The following is an 8,278-nucleotide window of genomic DNA, read 5'->3' as shown; positions in this document are numbered from 1 at the left end:
TATGATATCTGTGTTCGCTGTTTCTGACACGCTGAATGCTCAACCGCGAGTGCCGGCATCGCCTATATTCCATTAAATTTCTTAGCAGCAAGCTAGTATAAAATTGATTGTAAAATTTGTGCCGGACAAGAAAGCGAGCTAATAAACACAAGCCCATGGGGCGTAGCCCAAGAGAAATATGAAAAGTAAATAATATAATTATAATATTGTATTGTCATCCATTTGTGAGCTGTTTTTAAGTCTCTAGCTCATCAGGAAGTATCAAAATTTGCAAGAAAGCGAGTTAATAAAAACAAGCCCAAGGGAAATATGAAAATTAAATTATATAATATTGCATTGTCATCCATTTGTGAGCTATGTTTCAAGTTTCAAGTCTCTAGCTCATCGAGAAGTTAGTATAAAATTGATTGTAAAAGTTCTACTGGACAAGAAAGCGAGCTAATAAAAACGTTTTAAAAACAGGATGACCTGCCAGCACAATTTTCTATTGACGATCTATATTTGGACTGCATTTCTGTTATCCTCCTAAGAACAGCTGTTGTTTTTAGAGGATGTTCAGAAATCTGACATTTTTAGTTTGACCAGAGTTAGTTGAGGTCTAGGTCCAACTAGGTCTAGATTCAGGGTTTTTGGAAGATAACGAGAATTTTGGCCAAGTATGCGATTCACAAGGAGTTCACCTATCTGTGGGAGAGGCCCTCGTGAAATATACAGGGACTGCTCGCAGTTCACAAAATTTAGGCGGAGGGAAAGAAATCTATTCACTCCACATCTTGATCCTACCTTTAAAACAGCTCAACAGCTGAGATTTTTCAAAACCTCAATCAGCTGCAACATACATTAAAGCAGAAAATATTGGTTGGTGAGTCGATGGCTCAGTCTGTAGCGTCACAAACTTCGGGCCCAAGGCAGCGATGTCGTGGGTTAAAATCCTGGTTACTACCACAAACATTTTATCTTTATCAGTACAGTTCACCTGTGTACTGTACCAGCTCACCCCTTACTTTGCTGGATATATTCCTTGCATGGGCAGTTAGTCTGTGTGGGTGGGCAAATGCAAGGTTAAAAGAGGCCACCAACCTCTTTAACGAAAAAAAGAACACCCCTCAAACCGCCTAAATTTTGTGGACGGAATATAGTTATGCACGAAATGAGATATTGGGCAACTTTTTACGTAACCTGATCAATTGGAGATTGAAACAAAGTTAATGAACGTTAGACATCAGCACATGGCATTTTAGCATAGCTGGGACTATGAGAATTCTGTATTTATTATAAGTTTAATGCTTAATTAGGACAACTGCCAAAATTACAAAGAACACATAAGTTTATAGTAAAGATTGTTTAATTACATTTTTTACAATATTGTGTACAAATGCTAAACATCAAAACAAAGGAAACTCGTGACAGTCGGGGCTTGCTAGCCAGTTACACAGTAAAACAAGAACACTTTCATTAACACACACTACCTTTATCCACAAACAGTCATTTACAAATATACAAATCGTTACATTATCATAGACATAAAATATAAGGTAGGGGAAAATTAACCGAAATCTTAAAAGCCTTGTAGTCAAAAATTAGAAAAAAACTAGTTTTAAAATCTAAACAGTAAAATTAACAACACTTTCTGAGCAATGCAATTGCGTAAAGACTAAAACCACTTCTCCTCACAGATAAACTAACATTTTTTATGCCTAAGTTAAATACAATTAAAAATGTATGAGGATATAATTCATTAAGTCATGGATAAAAGGTACGCCTATTGATAATTGGATTGTAAATTAGGAAACTGAATAGTAAATCGACAAAAATGTCCTATACAGGGTGTTTCAGTAAAGCGTAACAGGCTATGCAGATTCAGATTCTACATGCAAAAATAAGTCGAAAATGTTGAATAACTTTTGTCGATTTCGGCTTAGTTTAGCTGTAATCTTCCATTTTTTTTTTATAATTAATATCTCAAAAGGCCTTGGAGATATTTTTATAAAACTTGGTATAAAATTTAAGCCTACAGGTATAAACATTCTCCAAAAATATCTTTTAACAGGCTCACCAAATTTCAAAATGACGGCCATTTAAATTTTTAAAAGTAAAATTCCATGAAAACCAGCCATTAAAACAAAATTTTTAATGGCTGCCATTTTGAGATTTAATTAGCCTGATCAAATATATTTTCGGAGAATGTTTATGCCTGTATATTTAAAGTTTCTACCAAGTTTCATAAAAATATCTCCAAGGGTTTTTGAGTTATTAATAAAAAAAAAAATACAAAATGGCGGATTACAGCTAGACTAAGCCGAAATCGAAAAAAGTTGTAGATTTTCAACTTATTTTTGCATCTAAAATCTGAATCTGCAAAGCCCGCTACGCTTTACTGAAACATCCTGTATGTTAGTTGCACATTGTAAACAACTGTATCAGATGGTTTTAGCAAAAATCCAAAATACATATATAATTTACAAAGAAGTAAAAGAAAATTTTGATAAAAAGAAAGAAAGAAACAAAATATTTTTGTATACTATCTCAAATTTAGACCAGATGGTGTTTTAAGTATTAATTGATGAGCTTGCTCTAGCTGTCTTAATTTTAGGTTTGATGCGTCTTTTACCAATTTTCTTATTCCTTTTAATGAATAACATATTTGAACATTTTGAGAATGATCTCTATCATGAATAGCCACAGGTTTTTGTTCATCAGGATGGTCTACATCATATCTGTGGCCATTCATACAAAATCTAAGAGCATTTGTGGTTAAGCCAATGTAGTCTTTAGGACAGTTTTTGCAGGAAATTTGGTAAATGACTAGTAGAATCACAAGTGATGTTGCTGTTTCTATTTATGTTATAAGATCTTTTAGTTTGGCTGCTAGTGAAGGTTTTTGATGGGATGATTAATTTGCAAGTGGCACATCGTGGGTTATGGCATCGATTACAGCCCAAAGGTTTTGCTGAGGGTTGGGAAGTGGGAGGTAGTTTGGGTTTTGAAAGAATGTCTTTCAAGTTAGGAGCTTTTTTGTATATTAGGCGGGTTTGGAAAACAAATTATGGGTCAGAGGTGAATTTGATAGAATGATATGTGCCACTCAAAGGCCAGGAAAGTATTGGGTGATGAATTTTTGATCTTTTTTGAACTTTTTATTTGACTGTCTATTAAATGTTCAGGATACTCTCTTCTGTTAAGTGAATTGCTGAGTTTTAGCGAATTTCCCTATAGGGAAGTAGCTATTACCGTAGGTGGCACGGTAAGACCTAGACCCGGGACCGATTTACTTTTTCATTTTGATGTCCCCAGAGGCCAAAAACACTATTCGTTCAAATTTATATATATATATATATATATATTATAAATATATTTTGATCAAACTTGGCAAATTTATTTATTTTGTACTAAGCTATCAATATTTTACTCAAAAACACACTTTATTAGTTTCCTTGTAGCAGCAAACCTAGGTACTCGTTAAACCTAATGTTATTAAAATATATTTAACTGAAAATCAATTCAGACAAATGGAAATTCGCTTAGTTGGCAGGTTTGCTGCGGCGGGGGTATTTCAATATCATTTTGGTAATCACGATTTTCAGAACAAAGGTTTTTTGCTCCTATTGATAGGCTTTTTGGTTATTGATTTTTTAATATGTGCAGGATGACAGCTTAAGTAATCCATTGTATTGGTATCTTTTACATGGATTTTGTTTAAACATACCATCTCTAATAAAAACGTTGAACATCCAAAAAAGTAAGAATATCTTCTGAGAAGTTCCAGGTAGATTATAAGGATTGAGAATTGATTTAGATTTTCAAGGAAAGTTTGCAGGTTTTTTAGTCCATGTTCCCAAACCATGAAAATGTCATCAATAAACCTATACCAAATTGAAGGTTTCAACATTTTGTGAATTTAGAAAAAGTTCTTCAACATGCCCAACAAATAAGTTTACAAAAGAAGGTGCCATGCGTGTGTCCATAGCTGTCCCTTTCCCTTGAAGGTAATTTTGGTCAAGTGATTTAAAATTGTTCATGGTTAAAATAATATAAATTATGTAATAAATTATGATATCTGTGTTCGCTGTTTCTGCCACGCTGAATGCTCAACCGTGAGTGCCGGCATCGACTACATTCCATTAAATTTCTGAGCAGCTAGCTAGTATAATACCCCCGCCGCAGCAAACCTGCAGACTTAGCGAATTTCCATTTGCTTGATTGGATTTAAACTAAAATGTCTCCTTAAAAATATCACATTTATTCCCTATTCAAACAGAATTAGTTTAATGAGTACTTAGGTTTGCTGTAACAGGGAGGGTAAAAAAGTTTTTTATGTAAAATGTTAAAAGGTACTGTGGTTTAGTAAGAAATTAATGTATTTTCCAAATTTGATCAAAATGTGTTCATAAACAAGCAAATTACAACAGTTGACTTATTCTCCATAAGAATAACATGGGAATTTTAAAATTAAATTTTTTTGAATTTTCTCCGTAACAATCAGGCGCATAATAACGCTTCAATATACTAAATAATTTGTTTTTTTAAGCTCTACAAAATGGTTTAAAATTTAAAAATAAATTGTGAAATTTTCTGTTTATAGGGTCAAAAATGGGAAAAACCTATTTTTACCCCATAAACCCCCGTTCCCATAGTCCGATCATGCTGGTTCGCGAACTCATTCAAGTTTATCCCGCCTTACACCTTCAAACCAAATTTTATCAAAATCGGACAAAAATTACTGAAGTTATCGTGCGGATGGACATATACAGGGTGAATTTTAAATGAGTTCCCCCCCTACTTTTTTCTACATTTCTTAAGATATCATCTCCGGACCACGTCAGATCATTGTTTAGTAGTAAGTACTTCATTTTTACTGGGTATACATTTTTGGCCGCCATCTTGGATCCGCCATATTGGATACAAAGTTTTTTTTCAAATGTAAAGGTAGGGTTGTGACCCATTATTTCAAACTAGAATTTTACGCTGATTACAATGCCGCAATTAGTTTTTAAAAATATTGATTCGTTCTAAAGTTATGAGGACTTTTTATAACTTTATTTTTAGCGCATTTTAACATTGTGCATTTACAAACTAAGATCATAATCTCAAAATAGTGCTAGATAAAGATAAGTATACACCACCATTCATTGTCGAAATATTTTCACTTGGTTATGACGGATGTAGTTTTTTCAGCCGCCATCTTGGATCCGCCATTTTGAAATGTGATCAATTATTTAAATATGAAGGTGGTGTTGTGACCCATCATTTTGAGTTACTTTTTTATGCTGAACTCAATGCCGCAATCCGTTTTTCATTTGCATCTTTGGATTTTGAAATATTGAAATTTTAAATAAGAGTATTTTAATATTTCATCAAGAAAGCTTGATAACCAAAAACGGATTGCAGCATTGAGTCCAGTATAAAAAAAGTAGTTCAAAATGATGGGTCACAACACCACCTTCATATTGAAATTAATTGATCACATTTCAAAATGGCGGCTCCAAGATGGCGGCTGAAAAAACTACATCCGTCATAACCAAGTGAAAATATGTCGACAATGAATGGTGGTGTATACTTATGTTTATCTAGCACTATTTTGAGATTATGGTCTTAGTTTGTTAATACACAATGTTAAAATGGGCTAAAAATAAAGTTATAAAAAGTCCTCATAACTTTAGAACGAATCAATATTTTTAAAAACTAATTGCGGCATTGTAATCAGCGTAAAATTCTAGTTTGAAATAATGGGTCACAACCCTACCTTTACATTTGAAAAAAAAACTTTGTATCCAATATGGCGGATCCAAGATGGCGGCCAAAAATGTATACCTAGTCAAAATGAAGTACTTACTACTCAACAATGATCTGACGTGGTCCGGAGATAATATCTTTAAAAATGTAGAAAAAAGTAGGGGGGGAACTCATTTAAAATTCACCCTGTATATATACACATCTCTATATATAGATTTATTTAAAATTAATTTAAATTAAAAATTTGAACGAATGGTGTTTTTGGCCTCTGGGGACATCAAAATGAAAAAGTAAATCGGTCCCGGGCTTAGGTCTTACCATGAGACCTACGGTAATAGCGTTGACTATGAATCCTTAAGGATTCAACGGTAATAGCTACTTCCCTATAGGGAAATTCGCTTAAATTGATTGTAAAATTTGTGCCGGACAAGAAAGCGAGCTAATAAACACAAGCCATGGGGCGTAGCCCAAGGGAAATATGAAAAGTAAATGATATAATTATAATATTGTATTGTCATCCATTTGTGAGCTGTTTCAAGTCTCTAGCTCATCAGGAAGTATCAAAATTAGCAAGAAAGCGAGTTAAAAAAAACAAGCCCAAGGGAAATATGAAAATTAAATTATATAATATTGCATTGTCATCCGTTTGTGAGCTATGTTTCAAGTCTCTAGCTCATCGGGAAGTTAGTATAAAATTGATTGTAAAAGTTGTACTGGACAAGAAAGTGAGCTAATAAAAACGTTTTAAAAACAGGATGACAGGATGACCTGCCAGCACAATTTCCTATTGACAATCTATATTTGGACTGCATTTCTGTTATCCTCCTAAGAACAGCTGTTGTTTTTAGAGGATGTTCAGAAATCTGACATTTTTAGTTTGACCAGAGTTAGTTGAGCAGACGAACTAGGTCTAGATTCAGGGTTTTTGGAAGATAACGAGAATTTTGGTCAAGTATAAAATTCATAAGGAGTTCACCTATCCTGAACTCGTGAAATATAAGGGACTGTTTGCAGTTCACAAAATTTAGGCGGAGGGAAAGAAATCTATTCACTCCACATGTTGATCCTACCATTAAAACAGCTCAACAGCTGAGATTTTTTAAAACGTCAATCAGCTGCAACATACATTAAAGCAGAAAATATTGGTTGGTGAGTCGATGGCTCAGTCTGTAGCGTCACAAACTTCGGGCCCAAGGCAGTGATGTCGTGGGTTAAAATCCTGGTTACTACCACTAACATTTTATCAGTACAGTTCACCTTTGTACTGTACTGGCTCACCCCTTACTTTGCTGGATGTATTCCACGCATGGGCAGTTAGTCTATGTGGATGGGCAAATGCAAGGTTTAAAGAGGCCACAAACTTCTTTATGAAAAAAAGTGGTGGAAGAACACCCCTCAAACTGCCAAAATTTTGTGGACGGAATATAGTTATGCACGAAATGAGATATTGGGCAACTTTTTACGTAACCTGATCAATTAATTAATTGGAGATTGAAATAAAGTTAACAAACGTTAGACATCAGCACATGACATTTTAGCATAGCTGGGACTATGAGAATTCTGTATTTATTATAAGTTATATGCTTAATTAGGACAACTGCCAAAATTACAAAGAACACATAAGTTTATAGTAAAGATTGTTTAATTACATTTTTTACAATATTGTGTACAAATGCTAAACATCAAAACAAAGGAAACTCGTGACAGTCGGGGCTTGCTAGCCAGTTACACAGTAAAACAAGAACACTTTCATTAACACACACTACCTTTATCCACAAACGGTCATTTACAAATATACAAATCGTTACATTATCATAGACATAAAATATAAGGTAGGGGAAAATTAAACAATATCTTAAAAGCCTTGTAGTCAAAAATTAGAAAAAACTAGTTGTAAAATCTAAACAGTAAAATTAACAACACTTTCTGAGCAATGCAAGGACTAAAATCACTTCCCCTCACAGATACACTAACATTTTTTAATGCCTAAGTTAAATAATGTATGAGGATATAATTCATTAAGTCATGGATAAAAGGTACGCCTATTGATAATTGGATTGTAAATTAGGAAACTGAATAGTAAATCGACAAAACAAAACTTTTAGTTGTTGTACAATGTAAAACAATGTGCAACTAACATACAGGGTGTTTCAGTAAAGCGTAACGGGCTATGCAGATTCAGATTCTACATGCAAAAATAAGTCGAAAATGATGAATAACTTTTTTCGATTTCGGCTCAGTTTAGCCGTAATCTGCCATTTTGTATTTTTTGAAAATAATTAATATCTCAAAAGCCCTTGGAGATATTTTTAGCGAATTTCCCATAGGGAATAAGCTATTACCGTAGTACTCATGGTAAGGCCTGGACCCGGGACCGATTTTTTTTTTTCGTTTTGAGGTCCCTAGAGGCCAAAACACCATCCGTTCAAATTCATATATATATATATATATATATATATGTGTGTGTCCGTTAGCGCGATAACTCGAGCAAAAATGATCCGATTTTGATGAAATTTGGTACAAACGTGTAAACCTACGTTTATTC

The sequence above is a fragment of the Macrosteles quadrilineatus genome, unplaced genomic scaffold, assembly GCF_028750875.1.
Source record: "Macrosteles quadrilineatus isolate MER2022 unplaced genomic scaffold, UCM_ALF_1.0 Scaffold_3__2_contigs__length_128488019, whole genome shotgun sequence".
Lineage (NCBI taxonomy): Eukaryota > Metazoa > Arthropoda > Insecta > Hemiptera > Cicadellidae > Macrosteles > Macrosteles quadrilineatus.
Note: the sequence above shows the minus strand (reverse complement) of the source record.